General features: G+C 42.7%; 1 protein-coding gene across 2 annotated transcripts in view; it reads left to right on the top strand.

Moving 5' to 3' along the window:
- POU2F2 (POU class 2 homeobox 2) overlaps positions 1-24,051 on the top strand; it is a 276,734-nt gene that overhangs the window by 32,871 nt on the left and 219,812 nt on the right. For both annotated transcript variants that reach the window (XM_030211699.1, XM_030211698.1), the window contains exon 2: positions 1,645-1,697. The gene's annotated coding sequence lies outside the window, so the exon portion shown is untranslated. The remainder of the gene's footprint in view (positions 1-1,644; positions 1,698-24,051) is intronic.

A 24,051-nucleotide genomic window follows, 5' to 3' on the forward strand; every position in this document is an offset into this window, starting at 1 on the left:
GCCAGTCACCGGAAACAGCCTGGCATTGAATATCCGGGCTCAGCAACGATCACGGCACTTAGCCGGTCCAACTCTATGGGCTGAATATTGACTGGTATGTTTGTAGAATGGCGCCTAAGTAACTACCAATTAATGTCACTTAAGAACTATTATTGGTACTTAACGCCAATTTTGGCATCTAATTGAACAATTGAGTTACACACAACTGGCACTGTTCGCATGCTGGTCAGAAATGTGGGTGTCCAACTTTAGAGAATGTGGGGAAGTGCCTACAAAATCTTCAGTGGCTGAACTCTTGGTGAACTTTGAAAATATGGGGCCTCACTCCTGGGCTAGCCACAGTTGTGTTGAGAGATTGCTGCAGAGATGTGTTGGGGGGGGGGGGGGTGGTTTGTGCTGTGCTTTACTTTTGCTTTGATTGTGTTGTTATTTTCTTACTAAGCTGCTGCTATGCTGTCTGGCTGTTTCTCTGCAGCTATTTTGTGGTGCTGCTGTCTGTATGGTAGTTGTGCAGTCACTTCTGCTTATATACAGCGATATAAAATGATCCTTTCAATCTGCTGTCCAGTGTTATTTTGCTGTGTGTATGAAACTTGTGTTGTGCTCTTTTGTGTATGGTGTGTTTCTATACTGTGTGTGTGGTTGTATTGAGACCCTCTCGTATGCTGTCCCCCTGCCTCCACAGCTGTGCTGTGGGATAAAGTTTGCAGCTGATGGAGTCAGCATTGGTTTTAATGCAATCCCAGGAAACACCCCCCTCCTCTAAATGGCTCCCATCACTTACACAAATATTGACGCTAATGCCGTGTAGGTACGATGTCGAGCATTTCTCGCTTCTAATTGTTTTGACTCTGAATCGGCAAGGCGATTAAACACCATTGATTTTCTCATACTAACTGCATTGATTTTTAAATTTCGTATTGATTCTCGTGCTAAATCTCTTTAAACAAGACTTCACTCCACAGATGACATCCACTGATTAGCTGGAGTAACCACATGGGCGTTAAACTTTGAAAAGCGAGTCTGTTAATATGCCCCTTCATAGGGGTTGGGGGGGGGACCTCTGTACCGTCCTTGTCCCAGTTTCTCAGAGCCCCCCGAACCTGGATTTAACCAGGCCTCTGGAAAGGAAATGCCGATAACCAGAGAAAATCTGGAGCATCTTTAGCTGCTGCTGATTGGGGAACACTACTGCAGCTGCAGAACTGTTTACATTGTGGAGTGGTATGGCAGGTTGGGGTGCCCTCCTTCCCCCAAACAGGGGAGAATTAAAGAGATAAATGTGCATTATAATCTGCATGCATATACTGCCTGATTTAGGTGTTTTTCAGTTGGAAGTATCTTTATGTTCATCTGTATTAATCTGAATAAGTGCACCGCTGTATTTCGGACTCTATAGGGATGTGTGTATGTATAACCATGACCAAGGCTTCTGTGTGTGTGGGTACATGTTTGTATGCTTGTGAGTGAAGCTTTATGCATCTGTGCCTATGCACATACATTATGTATGTTTGCCTACATATGTATGTTTGCCTACATATGTATGTTTGCATGTCTGTCTGCTTGTGAGTATATCTTCTTCATCTAGGTGTTTTTACATAAATTGTTTAATTATGAAGATTATAGAGATCCTTTCTTTTACAGGGTGCAGATTTCACTGGTTTGAATGTTGCTTCCCATCCCACGCTGTGTGTAAGGTAAGTTCTCCTTTTATGGCCCTACATCTCTCTGGCCACTCTTAAATGGCATGATTCATGGTGTAGAGCTATTTTCTGACTGTTTTCTATTTTGGTGCTTCCCAGATGCTTGAAAGGTGGTTGTAGAGTTGGGCACATGTTATACCAATCCAGGGGTGAGGAAAAAACTGTGGAATAGTCTAGGTTATGCTTGGATTATGTTAACTTTGGTTCAGGACCATAGAGAGCTCCCTTTGTGCTGCTTCTCTGACTCTCTCTTGTATTGGGATCATGAGGAGAAGCTGCCAGTTCTGTTCCACTTTCTTCCCATAACCTACAGCAGTGGTTTTCAACCCAGTCCTCAGGAACCACCTGGCCAGTTGGGTTTTCAGGATATCCACAATGAATCTGCATGAGATGTATTAGAATGCAGTTTTCTCCATTGCATGCAAATATCTCATGTAATGGAGAGAACCACTGACCTACATAATTATGAGACCGTTAAGGCATATAGCATGCAGCATTATATTCTGTTCTCCTCTCTCATGTTCAGAGATAGGGGGGAAGCTGCTGGGTCATCCTGCTGTATGTGAAGTGTCATGCCGGGAAGAAATGGACTGGATTGGCAAGCAGTAGGGGAGGGGCACACACAGTATCACCATCTACACCCATTATTTTTGATGGGCCTGTTCAGAACCAAGTTGTGATACCCTTTTATTGAATTAATATATTTTTAACTAATTGTACATTGTGTTGACCTTTTATTGCTGCTTAATATAGAAGGAAAGATAGAGTGGGAAATGGATAACATCTCTTCACAGATAAACCAAGAACACCCAAGCATTGAAAAAACACTCTTTGTTGATAGTAATTAAAGGCTGAACACAGCACTGTGTTTTGGCTGAACGTGCCTGCCTCAGGAATCTAATGCTAATGATGTCTTGCAGATATCGAGTGTTTATGATTTGGTGTGCCAAAAATTTCTGCAGTTAGCTGGTCTTTATAAAGACCTTTAAAAGATGTCTTCTACGATATTCAAATGAATGCAGTGTCAGCAACATGTGGATTTTGTGCTGCTTAATATAGAAGTCATACTACTATGGAATTGATTAAAAAAAACAGAGTTCCATGTGCGCAACAGATATCACTATCTTATGAGTCTGGTGTGTAGTGATAGCAGAGTCAAAGCTTCAACCATAACTATTATCCATAAATGTATCTTTCATACATATTCATTATTCAAGTATTATCTTAAAGTCACTCACAGCATGCATGGGTCAGAAGAAGCTTGGGAAAAAAATAATACCAATGAAGAAACAAGTATGTGGAAGAATGTAATTGAGAGGGTGGAGGCTAGGAGAGAGGCACAATAGTTTTTAAAGTGGGTAGCTGGGATGCTGACTACAGATTAGGGTTAAAATCACAAAAATATACCAAGGATCATACATTACCAATGATCCTGCTTCAGTGATTTTTCTATATACATTTCAATAAATTGTTTAATTTTGGGGGCTTTTAGATTGTCCAATTTAATTAAAAGCACTTCTAGCACTCTTGTAGACTAATGAGGCATTAATGTACAGGAGGTAAACCTTTTTTTTAAATGAAGGAAAACTCTGGAATGAGAGGGCATAGGGTGAACTTAAGAGGAAATAGGCTTAGGAGGAATCTAAGAAAATACTTTTTCACAGAGGTATGGTGATTAGGTGCTGAAGGCAACATTGAAGAGATGGGCTTTGAGTAAGGATTTGAAGATGGGCAGGGAGGGGGCCTGGCGAATGTCAGAATTTAAGAAAGCATGGCCCAGGTACGTGGCATCTCTTAGGAGAAGGAGGAGTTAGTGGTTACTGATGATTGGCAGACTAGATAGGCTATTTGGCCGTTATCTGCCATCATGTTTCTATGTTTCTAGCACTGAGGGGATCCATTGCCTAGAATCTATAAAAACAGTATTCTTGGCACATATACAAAATTTTCCTAATTGTAATCCCACAAAGCGGTGTGCATATATTAGATATGTGGTGATTTGTTTTGTCATGTGTCCAGTAAATATGCAGATACTATTATCTTGATCTGAAACGGATATATTTCTTTATACTTCATACCCTCATAAATAAGACTAGATCCAGGACCATGGAGAGTTCTAGTTATGATGCACCTGGCACTGTAGCACGGATCAGGACCATGGAGAGTTCCATGTGTGCTTCATCCTCTACTTTTTTTTTTAATCAGGAGTTTTCAGATAGTGCCAGGCCTTACATAACATTTTTCTTTCTTTCTTATACAATTTTAACTTATAATGTTTGTCCAGGGCTTTTAACTTGTAGTTGATGATTCATCTATTTTCCCAATTACAGGCAGCTGACACTGTCGCCTCCCTCAGCTTTTTTTTTCCCCCAATCCCAAAACTCCTATAGTGTGGGCATTAACTGCTATTGACTGCCCTGACTAAAGGAGTGAGCTTATTGCTTCACTGTTTACAGAACACTGCTGGTTTGCCATACTGAACCAAGAGAAAGAGAAGCAGAGAAAAAGATGTAGGTAGGTAGGTAGGCTTATTTCAAATGTTGTTATAGTGCCTTGAAATTGCATCTGCCAAAGCAGTTCACAAATTAAAAATATACAGTAAAAAAGTAAGAGACAACTTGTAAATTTGAGTTACAGTAAAAAAAAAAGAAGAAAAATATAACAAAATAGCAAATCAATAAAATACATATAGCACTAAAGATACAAATTCAAATGATAGTTGGTGGGGCACCACTCGATGGACTGACAATGGAAGTGGCTGTGGATAGCAATGGATGACTTGCTGAAAAGATGTGTTATGTGCTGTAAAGCAGGTTTTAAGCACCTCAGTCAAGATTACTTGGTGCCAGTTTCTAGTGCATCCGAAGCCCCCCCCCCCCCCCCCCCCATATCATAGGAATACCCATATAGAAGAGCAGAAATGTGTGGTCAGTGATAAATAAGTACAGTGAAACCTCAGTTTTCGCTGCCGTCGGTTTTTGTCGGTTTCAGATTTCGTTGATTTTTTTGACTAGAAATTTGTCTCAGTTTTCGTCGGTTGCCTCGGATTTCGTCAAAAAAGAAGGACATCCATCTCTCAATTTGTATTGGAAGATGGACGTCCTTCTCCTTATTTTGGCCTTCCTCATTAATTGCCTTGGTTTTCGTTGGTTTCAGATTTCGTCGATTGTTTTTGGATGGATTATCGACAAAAACCGAGGTTTCACTGTATTCTGTAGAAAAGTGAAAAGTAAGGCATGGCAATAACTGGAAGGAAAGTGATAGATGAGAAGGGTTAAAAAATGGAAACAGGAACAGAAGGGTTGATAAAGGATCAGATATATTTCTGAGAATAAATGCAGTGTCTACAAGTTTTAAGCAGTAAACAGTTTGCTTCAGGAATTAATTTCTTACAGCTTTTGAAAGGAAAGAAATTCCACCAAAATATCCATATGAACAAAATTTTGAGACTGTTGGCCAATCCTTAAATTCAGTTCTTAGGAGCAATTTGTTTGCAAATGTTCTTGCTTGCAGATTCTTTTCCTTTCTGACACTAAAGAACTGTAAATCATTGGGCATTTTCAAAATTATGCAGTAATGCTGCCTTTTTGCATTGTATTTACCCTGATTTTTGCCCCATGCTTGAACGTAAGACTAGCCATACTGGGTCAGACCAATGGTGTATCTAGCCCAGTATCCTGCTTCGAGCAGTGGCCAATCCAGGTCACAAGTACCTGGCAGAAACTCAGTTAGTAGCACCATTCCATGCTACCAATCCCAAGGCAAACAGTGGCTTCCCCCATGTTCGTTTCAATAACAGACCAATGGAAGTTTCCTCCAGGAACATGTCCAAAACTTTTTTTTTAACCCAGATACAATAACTGCATTACCACATCCTCTGACAACAAGCTCCAGAGCTTAACTATTCTTGGAGTGAAAAAATATTTCCTCTTATTTGCTTTAAAAGTATTTCCATGTAATTTCATTGAGTGTCCCCTGGTCTTGGTACTTTTTAAATGAGTGAAAAATTGATTCACTGCCACCCGTTCCACACCAATCAGGATTTTGTAGACCTCAATCAGCTGTCTCTTTTCCCAGCTGAAGAGTCCTCACCTCTTTAGCCTTTTCTCATATGGGAGCAGTTCCATCCCCTCTATTATTTTGGTCTCTCTTTGAACCTTTTCTAATTCTGCTTTATCTTTTATTTATTTATTGCATTTGTATCCCACATTTTCCCACCTTTTTGCAGGCTCAGTGTGGCTTACATTATGCCATAATGGCGATCGCCATTTCTGGAATGAGAAATACAAAGTGGTAATTGCATTAAAGTTCATAAATGATAGAGTAAATTATAGATTAAATTAGGTAATCAGTTCATTTCCGGCGTGAGAAATAAAGTGGTAGTGCATTAACGTTCATTGATGACAGAATGAAGCAGTCAGGTATAGAGAGTTCGGTTTTGTCTGGTTCTGGTAGAGTTTCGTTGTCTGGTATTTAGGATGGGTCATTGTGGTATGTCTTTTTGAACAGGTTGGTCTTTAGTAATTTTTGGAAGGTTGTTAGGTCATGCATTGTTTTTATGACATTTGGTAGTGCATTCTGTAGTTGCGTGCTAATGTAGGAGAAGCTGGATGCATATGTTGATTTATATTTAAGTCCTTTGCAACTGGGATAGTGGAGATTCAAGAATGTACGTGCTGACCTTTTTGTGTTCCTGGTTGGTAAGTCTATGAGGTCTGACATATATGCCGGGGCCTCGCCGTGGATGATTTTATGGACCAGGGTACAGATTTTGAACGCAAGTCGTTCTTTTAGTGGTAGCCAGTGTAGTTTTCTCATAGGGGTTTGGCGCTCTCGTATTTCACTTTTCCAAATATGAGTATGGCTGCTGTGTTTTGGGCAGTTTGGAGTTTCTTAATGATTTGTTCTTTACATCCGGCGTAGATGGCATCACAGTAATCTAGGTGGCTTAGCACCATTGATTGTACCAGGCTGCAGAATATTTCTCTTGGGAAGAAAGGTTTTACTCTTTTGAGTTTCCACGTTGGCTGAAACATTTTCTTTGTTGTATTTTGAGATACAGCGATCAGAATTGAACACAATACTCAAGGTGAGGTTGCACCATGGAGTGATACAGAGGCATTATAATATTTTTTATCTTATTATGCATCCCTCTCCTAATAATTCCTAGCACCCTGTTTGCTTTTTCGGCCACCGCCGCACACTAGGAAGAAGTCAATCCAAATAAAATGTGAAGGAAAAGGAATAGTGTACAGGGCAGGAAAAACATGTCATCTTACAAATACAGGAGCACGAAAAAGAATAAAGTGAAAACATGCACCTCTGTTCCAAAAACCTCTATCCCTAGATGTTTCAAACTTCCAATTGAATGTTGTTTCATGGAGCCTTTGATAGAGTGATCAGTGGCAGTCCGACCATCATCCTTTGCATAATTTCTTGTCTTCCTTCTGAATAGGTTTTAGTTGGAAACGTGAACATTTTGAAAGGGGGTATGATGTGAAGTGGTATGTGTGGTCACTTGGGCTGCGAGCCCACTAGGAACAGAGAAAATACCTGTATATAATATGTAAACCACTTTGGTTATACCGCAGAAAGATGGTATATTAAATGCATGACCCTTACTCATATGCATACTACCGGCCCTGGATTCTCCCTTCTTTTTTTTTTTTTTTTGGTATTTTTCCCTCTCTCTCACACAGATTTGCAGGAAGTTGTAGCACAATCTCAACAAGTGTGTGCAAGGCCCTAGAGAGGATTTTACTTTAATTCCTATACAGCCTGCTGTTAATAGCTATTACTGCTGAAGAACTCCAGGAGGGTTTAGTGAGGATCAGAGGAATAATTAATAGCATTAAGAAGGCAGAAGTAAAACTGCCAGTAGCATAAGAATACGATGATACAACTGGCATAGCCATAGACATGTACAGATAAAGAGAAATGTTTATTAAAGGATTTTCCCCCTTTAACTGTAGGAAAAAAAATTATAAATACTTTTTGAGGCATTCAAACAATAGGAGATTCAAGCACTGGATATAATTTCTGGTGTGTGGACTGAAAGTGTGGTATATGCTTTCCTGTATATAGAGTAGTATATGTTATAATTTCCTGTGTATTTATATAGAAAATAATTCCTGGTGTGCTTTTGTAAACTAAGCCTGGGACATAAAGTACCAGGATGCCAAAGAATAAGTTGTGTTGTTTTGGGGGGGGGGGGGGGGGGGGGAGCAGGGTGCACCTTAGGTTGTGCAGGACACTCACCACATGGCAGGATTACAGGGATTAAATGAGTGTCTATGCTATACCTGCCAGCACATGGTGGGGAATGTAACACCTCAAGTTCTGCTCTTTGGCTTTTTTAATGTTCTTTCAGCTGCTCCTTCTTTTCTTCTTCCTAGGGGAGGGCTCTAACTACAAGAGGGGGAATTTCCCATGGGAGTGGGCAGGGTGCAGGCTGTGCCTTTGTCAAACACACAATTGATGTTCAAAGAAAATGATAACAAGAAATTAAAAAAAAGAATCCATCTTGTTTAGTTTCTGAAGATTGTCTAGTGGCCCTGCCGGACCTCAGCTTTCCAGCTTCTGAAACCTGCTTTTGCTCTACACTAGAAACCCAGGATTTAGTGCCCTGTTAAAATGTGAAAGTGGGGAATGCTTGTTTACAGGGGGGAGGGGCTTTAGGGGCAAAGAGAGAATTTTCCTTTCTCACCAGTGAAGAGTCTCTCTTGTGGTTCCAGTGTCGGAAGGGAAGGGGATGAGAAGTTAAGTGCTTTTGCCTCATTCTGTTGATTCCATGGAGTCAGGTGCCGGGTGACCTATGGTTGTGTTTCTGAGCTCTATACACCCCTGTTCTAAACCCCTGCAGTTCTCTCACCAAAGACGTATGAGGGCTTTGCAGAGCTGTGCCGAGAAGGCTACAGTATCTCTCTCCTTTCCTGAGGTGCCACAGGAGCGTGAGGTGTCCAGGAGACGGAATGTCTCTGCAGTGCAGATGGAAACCACATATCTGTGCTTACTTGTAGTGTAGTCAGTGCACTATGTATTGATAATGTCTGTTCTATAATTTGTAAATATAAGAATAGTCAAATATCTAGCAAGGAAACCTAATACACTATCTACAGTATACTAATCTCTCATATCTGTATATTTCTGAATCCATAACTATACATTCATTTATAAGTGTATATATTTGCACACTACCTATGAAAATTATTTAAAAACTTCTGTGGGTGTATATTTCTAAGACATTTACCGTGTGCAACATCCTAAATGGAAGGAAAACTTGGAGAACTTATTGGAGAAATGTGGTATAACTACCTTGATAAATATTTTATATTTTGTTTGGTTTTCTTTTTATTAAAAAAACATATAGGGTGTCTATTGCACCCATACACTTAATATAGAAATGTACATGTCCGCAAATAAGATATTAGATATATAATATGCTGTTTGCAAACACCCTTCTACATTAATATATTTATAGGTGCAATGGACAACTTATAAATCACACTGCACAAGAAGTAAATAATTAAGGGGATAATTTTTTGGTCACTTCACTTCTTTAATAGTTTCTGTATTTTCTTGTTAAATGGCTTCCAATTTGAGACACTGAAGGCAGCAGGTCACAAACACACATATAACCGACATGCATGCACACACCTATAGAAAAGAAAATCAATTTTTTCTGAAGAATTTTTTCTATGTGCAAAAATTGTTGGGCTACTGGCAGCTGCAAATTCTTCTTGCAAACCAAATCCCAATTCTGCTCCCTCTCTTTGTGATTAGAACATATGTGTAAGTTTTTTTAAAAATAAGACACATAAGTGCGTTTTTTTGTTTTTGTTAGCTTTTTTTTTTCTTCACAGCGTGTGAAAATATTCCATTGCATTTCTCTTCCATATTTTTTGATTCTCCACTTGATTAAAAAAAAATATTATATATATCCGTGTGTATCTGTCTATAAAAATATGGGTTTAAAAAACAAGATATTCCATAAAACAACAATTTGTTTTCTCTGTGTTAGGGGGTGAAGGGGCAGCTAGCTTATTTTTTGGGTTGCGTTGGGTTCCAACATTTTACTTTTTTTAAATGATCTAATATTTTTAAAATGTGCAATCTTTCCTTGAGTGTCTGAATGTTACCCACACATTTCCTTGAGCTACCTGTACAAATGGAAATCCTGATTACATACTAGTGTAGGCTTGGGTCTCCAGCTAAGGCTGTGGTTTAACTACTGTATTCAGTTTCCCTATCTGTCCCTATCTGTCCATTTTTAAAAATATCTCCAACAAAAGATGAACTGTAGTGGTAGAGATGCCCCTCAAATATCCCAGTAGGTGCACTAATGCCATCTCTTTTTTTTTTTTTGTGTGGATTTGTGCTAGTGCAGAAAAAAAAAGTTAAATGTATCTGTGTACATATACATGCACTCATAAAAATATTATACAAGAATTTTAAAGAATAAAATGGAAACTGTTAGAAAATGGTGATATATTCTCATGTCTCTTTATTCTACTTTAAAAATAAGAGCACTTATTGAAAATAAGTTTAAAAACAAAATACCCAAGAAATCTCCTGAATAAACAGTTATTTTTAGGGGCATACAGATACACCTTTTTAATGTGGTGGGGGGGGGGGGTATGTGTGTATATTTTTCTTTCTCATAAAGACACTGTCTTGTCTTTAACACGTTTTCACTCAGAAATCTAGAAATAAGTAAATGCAGCTGAAGGAGAGCTCTGAAACTGGATTGTTCATGTCCTCTTGGGAATGGGGTGTGGAATTGGAGAGAGGGGTTTTTATAAAGGGCTGTGCATCCAAAGAAAAATGACTGGGGGGGGGGGGAGGGTGTGAGGATTAGATGTCAGAAGGGACAATTACTGAGGGTCACAGGGGGCGGATAAAGGGGAACTGACCCCCAGGTTCCTGGTCACCATGCAGGGACAGAAGGGAAAGCCAGTGGTAGGTTAACACACAACCTGCTGGGCTGGCCTCTTTCGGCTTACTGCCCTAGCATAGGCCACTGATAAATACATACATACATATATATGTTTATGTGTGTGTTAAATCTCAAAAGAGCAAGATAAAAGAAAAGCACTTTGTATAAAAACAAAAGGTGCTTGTTCCTTTTATTCTGTATTTCAGTAATGTTTGTCCCAGTATTCTGTATTTCAGAAAGTAGAAGGAGACTTTATTGCTCAGAAAATTCAAACTTAGTCTAAAGGGTCATCTTTACTCAACTGGTTTGGTATGCCTTTTTTTAAAAAACTAATTTCATTTTTCGTTCTTATAGCTGTCACGTCGTTTTCCCTCTCTCCTTCTTTTGCGTCTTTGGTCCTATTTTACCGGGCGGTTCTTATTCCAAATTTTGCTGAAAGCAGCAGCTTCCTTACCTTGGATGTTCATTAACAGGGTTTCAGTGGAAGGACCGCACCGCTCGGACAGGGCAGCTGTCACGTGAGGCCCTAATGGGAGACGTGCGACCCCAGCTTCCCGAGACCATTTCGGCCCTTGGGCTTGTAAACCCCGAGAAGAAAAATTAGAAGGAGCTGCCAGCTGGTTTGCAATTAGGACATGTGATTTTCCTTTTCGTGGGATTCATTTATGTTTTCACAGTTCTCTCTGTCTCTTTTTTTTTTAATTGCCTGGACTATTCTGAAGCAATTAAAAAAAAAAAAAAAGCAAGAAAGAAACAAATAGAAAAATGCTAAAAGGAAAACAGAAAAAAAAATAGCAGTGATAAAACTAAAAGGAAAATATAAAACAGAGAAAGGAAGACATGTACTTGTTATATTATATATTTAAAAAAGGAGATAGGATATAATAAAAATGTGAGAGGTTATTAAAAAAGGAGTAAAATGTTGAAAGATCAGAGTTAACAGAGAAAATATTAACATAGGAATGTTAATGCGGACACAAACTACTATGTGTAAGAAAAAAAGGGCGAGAAAGAATCGCTCTAGATCCGAGGAACGGAGAAGTTGGGTCAACCCTAAATGTTAGGTGTCCAGCGTAGTAACCCGGACTCTAAAAAAAAAAAAATGCCAGTCGAAGTTAATTTTTGCTTTTCTTATTTAGTGATGCTAATCTGGGAGAAATTGAGAAATACAGAGAGACAGTCGGTGTTTTTCTTATTATATAATCGTCTTTTCTTTGGGTTCTGTTTTGGTTTTTAACCTCAACTGGTTTCTTATTGTGGGTGACAGAAGCTGCTTCCCGTTGTGGCTCCCGTGTAATCGAAATTCATCGGGGTAATAAAAATGATATTCAGTTGTTTAGCTGACATGGAGTTTGTAGCCACCTAGAATGGCTTTAAAATCTACTTTGTCGCCGGTCACTCCGTGCAAGTTGTCAATTGCGGCTTTCTTCCTTGTCTCTCTCTCTCTTTTTTTAAACTATAGATATCAGATTCTGAGTGGATAGAAAATGACAGAGAGTGGGGAAAGGGTGGAAGAAAAGTGTTGAGAAAGGAAGACTGGGGGATGGGGCACTGAGGTGCAGACTGCGTTTCTCAGCTGCCTTTTCCTAGGGATTTTGCAGGTGGGGAAACGCACACAGCGCCAGGTGCCTCACCTACGTTTTAGGGTTAGAAAGGGAAATGTTTGAAGAAGTCCCCTTTATGTGATTATTTTGTTCTAATTTTGTTTCAACATTTCCTGGTATGAGGTCTTCTCTACCTCGCAGTCAGCATTAGTGGTTTGGGGGAAAGGGGAGGGGGCGAGAGTAATTTTGTCATTATTTTTCTATAGGGAGAGGTGTTTAGAACCAGGAGTTGTTAATCTTTTTTTTGTTTCTTCCTTTTTTCCCCCCCTTTTCTTGTACCTACTCTATTCTACCTAAGAAATGATTGCTTTTGTCTGGGTGGACTGGACTTGTGTTGAGGGTCTGTTGGGGGGGGGGGGGGGGAGGGCAGGCTGTTAGGGAACTGAAAGGAAACCAGGGGGGACTGTGAGGGACGGAGTGGTTGGTTCAGCGCGGCTGGATGTCATCTGTCAGACGTGAAGGGAGAAGCAGGGAGAGAGAGAAGGAGGGAAAGATAAGAGGGGAGACAATAAAGTGGAGATCAGAGTGAGCACGGGGAGGGGGAGGAGGGGGCTAAGGGGGACGATGCATTGTTAAGAACAGGCTTGGGAGAAAGCCGAGAGCCATTAATATTCCGCTATGAAATAGCCGCGCTCACACGAGGAAGCAGCGCTGGTGTTCCCACACATCCATATAGACCTAGAGATACATTGTATATTATATACACACACATGCAAGCCCTTGCACACGCATACACGCGTACACACACACACTCTCTCTTAGAAGAGAGATGCTTGCCAAAATATATATTTTTTTTCCGTGCTCCTGTAACTGATAAACCATGAAAGCAAGAGCCATCCACCTTTTGTGGTGAAGCTTTAGTGCACACTTTTTTTTTTTTTTCCGTGAGCTTGTGTGTGTGTTTGTGCGTTTGTGCATGGCTGCATGTGTGCACATGTTGCCCCGGTCCCCAGGCTGTAGGTTCTGATCCTGAGCTCCTCTTTTCTATGTCTTTTATCTCCACGTCGTGGCCGCCTCGCCGTCTGCTGCAGCTGCTCCTCCGGGTGCTGCGAGGCTGCCAGACGCCACCACCGCCATCACCACCATGTTCATCCCGCTGCCTTTGCCCTTCGTGTTCCAGCGTTCGGGCTCGGAGCCGGGCTGGTGCCTGAAGTCTGCGGCCGGACTGCGGGCCGCGGCGCACGGTAAGCGGGGCGGAGGGAGGAGGAGGAGGGTGTGTGTTTGTGCGCCGTGCCTAGGCGGCGAGTGAGGAGCGGCCGGCTGCTCCGCTTCTTTTTATTCAGCTCGTATCGATTCGCGGCTGTCACAGCCGGAGCCCGAGCCAGCTCCTGCGGTCGATCGATGGGGGGAAAGGCGGCAGAGCGGCGGGGATTAGAGGTCCTGGGAGGAGGGGGGGGGGGGGGCGAGGAGAGATTTCATAGGAACAATAGGCGGCGATCGGGATTAAACCGGCAATAATTGCTATTCCTGGGCGTTGTTGAGACAGGGTGGTGGAGAATTGTTGGGGCTGCTCCTCTCTCTGAGCTTTAACCCAAGTGAGGGAATGTGCCAGGGAGAAGGGGGCATTTTGTAAACTGATCACCCCTTCTGTTACTCCCCTGTTTTAGGGTGCATCATCAGGGTACACCTCTCTCACTGCCCTAACTTAGGGGTGTACTACTACTTCCTCATTGTCCTATGGGATAGTATTTTGTATCAGGATGCTGCCCCTTAAACCCACAAAGATATTTTCCTGCTCTAGGTTACATTTCTCCTTTTCCCAGAACACTTCACATGTAGCACTCCCCCCCCCCCACCCCTCCATCCCCATCGTAGGATACTAGCACTTTCTCCCTTTCCTTCCTTAGCATTCATCTCTTTCCCTTTCTATACATCTTGGGATACACCTCTCCTCCTCTGTTTAAAGGTGATTTTTTTTCCTTTCCCAGGCACAGTTTTCTCCTTTGGTTGATTTAATTAAAGTAAAAATAAACAAAAAGGCTGAAGGGAGGGAACATATTTTATGGAGGTTCATGAATTATGCAGTGGGGTACTCATGAATAATTCAGCAGTTGGGGGGGATATATAAAATATATGAGCCCTTGTACTCCTAAGTGATTTCCCTGCTCTGGCTGTGGGAGGGCTGAAGATGAATCTCATTTCCAACCCGAACCCAAGCTTGCTGTGCTGTTCACTGTCCTGTTGGATGTTATTGTTTCTGTATCTCTGTTAGTGGCATATTTAACTGTTAAGTAACACTTTTAACCTCTCCTTTCAGGGAGTCTCAAATATTTCTTATTTTGCATGTCTGTCTTTCTTTCTCTCTCACCATATTTCCATTGTGGTGGTATCCTTGGCATTTTTGCTGAGGTTGAACTTGCCTTTGGCCTGGGATAGTTGAAGAAGATGCTGTGGCTGATATTATTCCCTGTTTCTGTGTTTGTTGCCTGGGGCACCTAAAGATAATGGGAAACACCCCATATAAGATGATGTTTCCCTGTTTGAAAGCCAAATCCAGAATGCTTGCAAGATCCATTTCTGTCAATTAAAAGCCTCACAATGCATTTATAATTAAGCTAGACTTATTTTTACAGGTGCCGTTAGACTTTTTGTCACTGGGGCAGATAACTAAGGGGGGGGGGGGGAGTTTAGCAAATCAAGCCAGTAGTGTATCCCATCTTTGGTAAAATTGAGACCCCTGCTTTCTAGGTCTGAAGGGAAGGAGGGCACAAAGAGAGAATCTACAACCTTTGAATGTGTTCAAATCAACAAGTGACCTTATTCCTGGTCAGTCATAGCTTTGTAGCAATCCCCTGCTACATCTTCATCACCGTAGTGTCTGTTTTATGTATTTTTGGCCCACTTTGTTCCTCTTGCTTATTTGGGCCTCTAGCTCAAATGGTGTATCCTGTATCAGGCTACAGAGCCACAAGCTTTCATTTGCCACTACCTACCCCATTTTGTAACTCATCCCACACCTAGCTGAACTGCTGCAGTGATGGTCCTTGGCCAGCTCACTAAATGTCAGCAGTGTCTGAAACTCTCTCCATTCCTTTCTGGAGCTGCATATCCAACTCCAGTGACCTGGAGAACATAAGCAGGTTTAGGAAGGAAACCCATGTGTTCTGCATGGCCGTGCAGAGCAGTACTGCTAAGCCACCAGTCAGCTCAGAGGCCAATGCAGTAAAGTGCACGGCTTTGCACACAACCTAGCTCAGCTCTTGCTTACTATGTAGAAATGCATTTTCTGCAAGGCCTTGGTTAGACATCGGCACACAGCACATTTAAATCTATGCTAATGAAGCAATTAGTTATTATGTGCGGATACAGAAAAGTGCAAGGCTGAGCGCAGTGCCGGGGCTGTAGTTGCAAGGTCTGAGGAAGAGTAAAAGGTCTGCGTTACTGAGGATTTCATTCCTGTTCATGCTCGCAGGAAAGGAATAAGAACCTGTAACTTTTGTTTCTGCCTTCCATGAAGAGCCTGGATAAAAGAAAGAAAGGTGTTATGGACAAAGAGTAAAGTGCTGGACTGATGACATTCTTTATAGGTGCCAGCTTTTCAAAATGTTTATGGGTGCTAAATAGTTACCCCTCCGTGGAAAATGAAGGCACTTGGTCAGTACTGAGATTGCTCAGCACCTGTTGCACCCACAGAGCTGGCATCTGTGCATCGAATTGCATGCGCACCCATCAGTGCTGGAATGCAACTATTTCGCTGAAAAATACAGGTGTTTTTATCATGTGTATGGATGTATGTGCATGCAATCTGATGAGTGCCAATACAAGTGAGCAAGACAGTTGTCACTAGCACAGACTTGTGTACACGTTCGTCTGGTGTGCTCTCACGTGTTAGTGCACATTTTTGGCACTAGGCCTATTTTCTTACGCCTTGAGGAACAATTTTTTTTGGTTAGATTGAATTAGGAAACTGTGCTGAGTTTTGTGTTTCTTTTCAATTTAATATAGCCCATTGTTCTAACCTAACGAACTACACTGTCCTCCCCCCACACCCTGTGCTTATTGTCAAATGAAACTTGCAGAGACTACATATACTACAGAGCACTAGACTCTAGGGGCCCTATTTACTAAGCCATGCTGTAGGTGTGCTAATGTTTTTAGTGAGCGCTAATGCTAGAGACACCCATAGGAATATATTTGCAGGCTTATTTTCAAAAGAGAAGGGTGCCCATCTTCCGACACAAATCAGGAGATGGGTGTCCTTCTCTCAGGGTCGCCCAAATCGGCATAATCGAAAGCCGATTTTGAGCGTCCTCAACTGCTTTCTGTCACGGGGACAACCAAAGGTCACTGGGTCGTGTCGGCACCGTAGCGAAGGCGGGACTGGGGCGTGATTAAGAGATGGGCGTCCTCGACCGATAATGGAAAAAAGAAGGGTGTCCCTGATGAGCACTTGGCTGACTTTACTTGGTCCATTTTTTCTTGCGACCAAGCCTCATAAAGGTGCTCGAACTGTCCAGATGACCACTGGAGGGAATTGGGGATGACGTCCCCTTTCTCCCCCAGTGGTCACCAACCCCCTCCCATCCTAAAAAAGAAACCTTAAAAAATTTTTTTTGCCAGCCTCTATGCCAGCCTCAAATGTCATTCCCAGCTCCATGACAGCAGTATGCAGGTCCCTGGAGCAGTTTTAGTGGGTGCAGTGCACTTCAGCCAGGCAGGCGGGCCCAGGCCCATCCCCCCTACCTGTTACACTTGTGGTGGTAAATGTGAGCCCTCCAAAACCCACCCGAAACCCACTGTACCCACATGTAGGTGCCCCCCTTCACCCCTTAGGGCTATGCTAGTGGTGTACAGTTGTGGGAAGTGGGTTTTGGGGGGCTCAGCACCCAAGGTAAGGGAGCTGTGCACCTGGGAGCAATTTGTGAAGTCCACTGCAGTGCCCCCTAGGGTGCCCGTTTGGTATCCTGGCATGTGAGGGGGACCAGTGCACTATGAATTCTGGCTCCTCCCACGACCAAAGGGCTTGGATTTGGTTGTTTTTGAGATGGACGTCCTCGGTTTCCATTATGGCCAAAAACCGGGGATGGCCATCTCTAAGGTCGACCTAAATGTTGAGATTTGGGCGTCCCCGACCGTATTATCGAAACGAAAGATGGACGCCCATCTTGTTTCGATAATACGGGTTTCCCCGCCCCTTCGCGGGGCCGTCCTACGAGGATGCCATCATGAAAACTTGGGCGCCCCATTCGATTATGCCCCTCCATGTGTCTCTAGCATTAGCGCCCCTTTTACTAAACTGTGCTAGCGATTCCCGATGTGGCAGTGCGACAAAGCCCATTCACTTTGAATGGGCTTCTTCGGCATTGTTGCACAGTTTGGTAAAAGAGGCCCTAGGTTTGAAAAATAAGGGATCAGTTAAGTTTTCGTCCAGGAACTGGTTCACTTGGCACCATTTAAGTGTGTATATATAATAATAATAATAATATCATGCACAGGCAGTGGAATGGGGTGAGCCACTGAGGCCATGACCCTGACAATATTTTACCCAACACAGCTTCAGCAATTAGCATGGGGTGCAGGACTGGAGATTGGTTTGTTTGGCCCCTCCAACCAAAAAGGTATTCTGTCTGCTACCCCTATATTTATGTATATATAATAATATATATGTGTGGTGAGTTCAATATTCAAAAGATTTATCTGGGTAACTTCAGGAATTATCCAGTTAGATCTTAGTTCTTGAAAATTGCAGCCTGTCGACTGGTCAAATTACAGACAAAATTTAACCAACTAAATACGAGAGGGGAGGAAGGTGTAAAGCTGATATTCAGTGTTATCAGGTTTAGTCAGCCCACATGAATAGCTGTCCTGAAGATATGTGATTAACTGTAACCGACTCTGTTCAGCAGCATGACTTAACTGGAGTTCTTTGAATATCCAGTTAGATAATCTGACATCCTGCCACTGATATGGCCCTGTATGTGTGTGTATCTGCATATATAGAGCATATTTAGCTGTATTTTGCAATATTATGGGATCTTGAATGGAGAAATTAGGAGATCTATGTATTTTAGCATTTGTCTAAAACAAAATAGCCCATTTTATCAATCTAGGTCAGTGGTTACCAAACCTGATCCAGGAGGCACCCCAGCCAGTCAGGTTTTCAGGTTATTCACAATGAATATTCATGAGAGAGATTTGCATGAGGTGGAGGCAATGTATGCAGATCTTTCTCATGAATATTCATTGTGGATATCTCAAAATCCTGACTGGCTTGGGGGTATCTGCAGGACCAGGTTTGGGAACCATTGATCTTGGGCTGTTAACAGTATCACATACACAATTTAAATTGGGCATAGGGCTGTTTATTCCCTGAAATAAAATCTGTACCCACTTCTATGGTACTGGAGTCTGCCTGCATTGATGTTTATGTATTTTGTAGGTAGTGGACTTGTATTGTGTTTCCATGGGCAGTGGGTTGTGTGTATTTTCTTGGCATGAGGGTTCTTATCCTTGTGCTGTGTTTATCTCATGTGGCCTGCTTCCCACCTCTATATCAGTACAGAGAGGGTACAAAGTACAAAAAAGTCCAAAATACAACAAAAGCACCAGGAGCCTTCAAAAATGGGACACAGTTCCTTTAGTGGTCAAAATCAATATACCAGTGTAGACCTGACATGGGCCGTGTTTCGGCGCACAGCACCTGTGTCAGGGGTCAAATGCTGCAAACAGGTTTAAAATGAGTATATTGACCAAACTTCTTCTTTATCATATAAAAGGAGCGCAATATGCTGTGCAAAAAAAAAAAACCATGATAGGAACGATGAGTCCCTTCGTTTCTTGATAATGGAACAAATGAAGGGACTCATCGTTCCTATCACATTTTTTGCACAGCATATTGCGCTCCATATCTTGGGCATCAAATATTTGTAATATTACAGAACTGTTAATCAGGGACCAGCTGTTGATGTGATCCATGTTTCACCAAACTGCATCAAAGAAGTTGGTCCACTTAGGGGCTCATTTTCAAAAGAGAAAAACCAACAAAAAGTGTCGTAAAGCAGCATTTGGACGAATGTCTTCTCAAAACATCCAAATTGGTATTTTCAAAACCTATTTTGCAGACATCTGTCTATGCAATTCGTCTGTAGTGCGTCCAAATCACAAGAGGGTGTGTCGGGAGCGTTTTGGGGATGGGATTTAGGGCAGGCTTAGGGCGCTTCTAACACTTGGATGTTTTATAGCCATAATGGAACAAAACGAAAATGTCTAAGGTTGAAACGTCAACGTTTTGGTCTGGACTTGTTTTGGGAACAAATAAGGCATAAAAAGGTGCCCTAAATGACCAGAAGTTCACTGGAGGAAATTAGGGATGACCCCTCGCCCTTCCTTCCCCAGTGGTCACTGACCCCCCACCACCACCCAAAAATGTGAATAAATATATTACTTAACAGCCTCTATGACAGCCTCAGATGTTATAGGCAGGTCTATTAGAGCAGCATGCAGGTCCCTGGAGTAGTCCAATAGTTGGTGCAGTGCACTGTAGGCAGGTGGACTCAGGCCCATACCTCTCCCTACCTGTTACACTTGTGGTGGAAACTGTGCGCCCTCCAAAACTGACCAGAAATCCACTGTACCCACACATAGGTGCCCCCTTCACCCATAAGGGCTATTGTAGTAGTGTACAGTTGGGGGTGGTGGGTTTTGGAGAGCTCAACAGACAAGATAAGGGGGCAACGGTGAGATGTGTACCTTAGAGCATTTATATGACGTCCATAGCAGTGCCCCCTAGGGTGCCCCATTGCTCTCCTGGGATGTCCGGGGTGGGGGGGAACAGTCTATTAAAAATGCTGGCCCTTCCTATATCCCAGTGACTTGATTTTCTACATTTTTCACTTGTATGTTTTTTTTTTTCAAAAATGGCTTGAAAAGATAAATGCACAAACCACAGAAAGATGTTACAAATGATGTTTAAAAAAAAAAAAAGGACGTTTTGCTTTTTCAAAAATGACTATATTTCCTATTTGGATTTGGGACATTTAGCGCAAAATGTTCAAAGTCCAACTTAGACATCATATAGAAAATGCCCCTCTGTGTGTGCTGTATAATTTCTTAACTCTGCCCATTTTAAAATTTTTGCCTCAAAGGTTGTTTTTTTTTTAAAGTGGCTTCGCTAGTTAATTGGCTCCATTTACATACAGTGGGGGAAATAAGTATTTGATCCCTTGCTGATTTTGTAAGTTTGCCCACTGACAAAGACGTGAGCCCATAATTGAAGGGTAGGTTATTGGTAACAGTGAGAGATAGCACATCACAAATTAAATCCGGAAAATCACATTGTGGAAAGTATATGAATTTATTTGCATTCTGCAGAGGGAAATAAGTATTTGATCCCCCACCAACCAGTAAGAGATCTGGCCCCTACAGACCAGGTAGATGCTCCAAATCAACTCGTTACCTGCATGACAGACAGCTGTCGGCAATGGTCACCTGTATGAAAGACACCTGTCCACAGACTCAGTGAATCAGTCAGACTCTAACCTCTACAAAATGGCCAAGAGCAAGGAGCTGTCTAAGGATGTCAGGGACAAGATCATACACCTGCACAAGGCTGGAATGGGCTACAAAACCATCAGTAAGACGCTGGGCGAGAAGGAGACAACTGTTGGTGCCATAGTAAGAAAATGGAAGAAGTACAAAATGACTGTCAATCGACAAAGATCTGGGGCTCCACGCAAAATCTCACCTCGTGGGGTATCCTTGATCATGAGGAAGGTTAGAAATCAGCCTACAACTACAAGGGGGGAACTTGTCAATGATCTCAAGGCAGCTGGGACCACTGTCACCACGAAAACCATTGGTAACACATTACGACATAACGGATTGCAATCCTGCAGTGCCCGCAAGGTCCCCCTGCTCCGGAAGGCACATGTGACGGCCCGTCTGAAGTTTGCCAGTGAACACCTGGATGATGCCGAGAGTGATTGGGAGAAGGTGCTGTGGTCAGATGAGACAAAAATTGAGCTCTTTGGCATGAACTCAACTCGCCGTGTTTGGAGGAAGAGAAATGCTGCCTATGACCCAAAGAACACCGTCCCCACTGTCAAGCATGGAGGTGGAAATGTTATGTTTTGGGGGTGTTTCTCTGCTAAGGGCACAGGACTACTTCACCGCATCAATGGGAGAATGGATGGGGCCATGTACCGTACAATTCTGAGTGACAACCTCCTTCCCTCCGCCAGGGCCTTAAAAATGGGTCGTGGCTGGGTCTTCCAGCACGACAATGACCCAAAACATACAGCCAAGGCAACAAAGGAGTGGCTCAGGAAGAAGCACATTAGGGTCATGGAGTGGCCTAGCCAGTCACCAGACCTTAATCCCATTGAAAACTTATGGAGGGAGCTGAAGCTGCGAGTTGCCAAGCGACAGCCCAGAACTCTTAATGATTTAGAGATGATCTGCAAAGAGGAGTGGACCAAAATTCCTCCTGACATGTGTGCAAACCTCATCATCAACTACAGAAGACGTCTGACCGCTGTGCTTGCCAACAAGGGTTTTGCCACCAAGTATTAGGTCTTGTTTGCCAGAGGGATTAAATACTTATTTCCCTCTGCAGAATGCAAATAAATTCATATACTTTCCACAATGTGATTTTCCGGATTTAATTTGTGATGTGCTATCTCTCACTGTTACCAATAACCTACCCTTCAATTATGGGCTGCTCATGTCTTTGTCAGTGGGCAAACTTACAAAATCAGCAAGGGATCAAATACTTATTTCCCCCACTGTATATATGCCCTAGTTCTATAAACTTGTGTATCATTTTTGCACATAGGGGGAGATTCTATATATGGTGCCTGGAAAATCCACGCAGAAATAATTTTTGCTGAAGAGTATTCTATAAGATTTAGGCACGGTATATAGAATATGCTTAGTTGATATCCCAGCGCCTAAAACTGCGCTCATCCATTTACACCAACGAAAACGTGGTGTAAATCCCTGCATGTATATTTACATGCATTGGGTCATATTCTATAACAAACACATGTAAACTTGAGAATGTCCATGAAATGCCCATTTCCATGCCCATAGCAACACCCCTTTTGAACCGCGCACTTTAGAATTTAGGCGCAGTTCATTATAGCATATGCTAAGGGAGTTATGCACGTAAATTCTAATTAGTGCCTATTAGTGCCTATTAGTGCCTATTAGTGCCTATTAGTGCCTATTAGTGCTCATTATTGCTTGTTAAGTGCTGTTAACAATGCTGATTGGCAGGGCTGTGCCAACACGGTAAGCGAGGTAAGCACGGCAGGAGGGTGCCGTCCTCTGGGGGGGCGCCCCGCCGCACCATGCTTACCTCGCCCTCACGCTCCCATGTCCCAAATGCCCACCCTCTTCTCCCCCCCAACAAGATCCCTTTTAAATTTACCTCTGTCCGGCAGCGAAGCGTCAGTGAAGGAGGTGGCGCTCCTGACATCTCTACTAGTCTTCCCTTCGCTCAGAGTTCCGCCTTCTTCTAACATCAAGGAAATGACGTCAGAAGAAGGCGGGTCATTGAGTGAAGGGAAGACTAGTAGAGACGTCGGGAGCACCGCCTCCTTCACTGACGCTGCGCCTTCGCTGCTGGACAGAGGTAAATTTAAAAGGGATCTTGGGGGGAGGTAGAAGAGGGCGGGCAGTTGCGACATGGGAGCGGGAGGGCAGGGGAGAGAGGAGCATGGATGGGAGGGCAGCGATCATTTTCATGGGGGGAGGGGGCACGCGCGTGCCAGCTGTTCGTCTGTGGGGGGGTGCTGGGGGCGCCAACTGATCTTCTGAAGGGGGGCAGCACAGACCCTTGGCACGGCCCTGCTGATTGGCCTGTTAAGCCAGTTAAGTTGCGTGCATTATGGAATATGCTTAGATTTAGGTGTGGAACACTAGGTGCGATATAGAGAATCCGGCAGATAATGTGTAGCATTGCGTGTTCCGATTATAGAATGCTGCCAGATACATGCGCTGTTAAACTGGACACTAATTGACGTTAATTGGCTATAACGAGTTGGTGCTCGCAACTGCACTTATTTGGAATTCTGTACTCTTAGGGCCAGATTCTTTAAATGGCATGAAAAAAAAATTAGGTGCATCCAAAAATAGTGCTTATTGCCCCGATCGGACCGACCGTTCACTTGTCTATTAGATTGTAAGCTCTTTGAGCAGGGACTGTCTCTCTTTGTTAAATTGTACAGCGCTGCGTAACCCTAGTAGCGCTCTAGAAATGTTAAGTAGTAGTAGTAGTAGTAGTAGTATTCTATAAACCATGCCTAAAGTTAGGCACGGTTTATAGAATAGCACATAGGACCAGGGAACACATCTACATTTAGGCACAGCAGTTTACGCCACTGAAAACCTGGTGTAAATATGCATGCCTAAATTAGGCATGGTTCCCCGAATTCTATAACCACATGTGTAAATTTGAGGAACGCTTCTGACTCGCCTACACTCCTCTCATGGCCACACCCTCTTTTCAGTTACACACGTAATTTACGCATGCTTCCCTCCCCCCCCAAAAAATAATGTTTATTAACATACCGAAGGTAAGCAGGAAGACCATGGGAAATGAGAACCATCAAAAGCCAATAACATTAAAGAATTACAGCATAAGTTTTTAGGTTTTTAAATTAGAACCCCTCCCTCTCAACCCACCGCAACCTCCAGAAACCAAAACTACCACCTGGCTACGTATTCAAAATCCTGCTCTGTGCTACCAGAGTCAGAGTATCTCAAAAGAGTGCCCAAGTCTTTAGAAGACAAATCTGGAATCCCCTTACTTACGCTCCAGAGAGCAGAACAAAATCATGGCAGATCTCCACTGAGCAAGTGAGGTAGT

The sequence above is a fragment of the Microcaecilia unicolor genome, chromosome 8 (assembly GCF_901765095.1).
Source record: "Microcaecilia unicolor chromosome 8, aMicUni1.1, whole genome shotgun sequence".
Taxonomy (NCBI): Eukaryota; Metazoa; Chordata; class Amphibia; order Gymnophiona; family Siphonopidae; genus Microcaecilia; species Microcaecilia unicolor.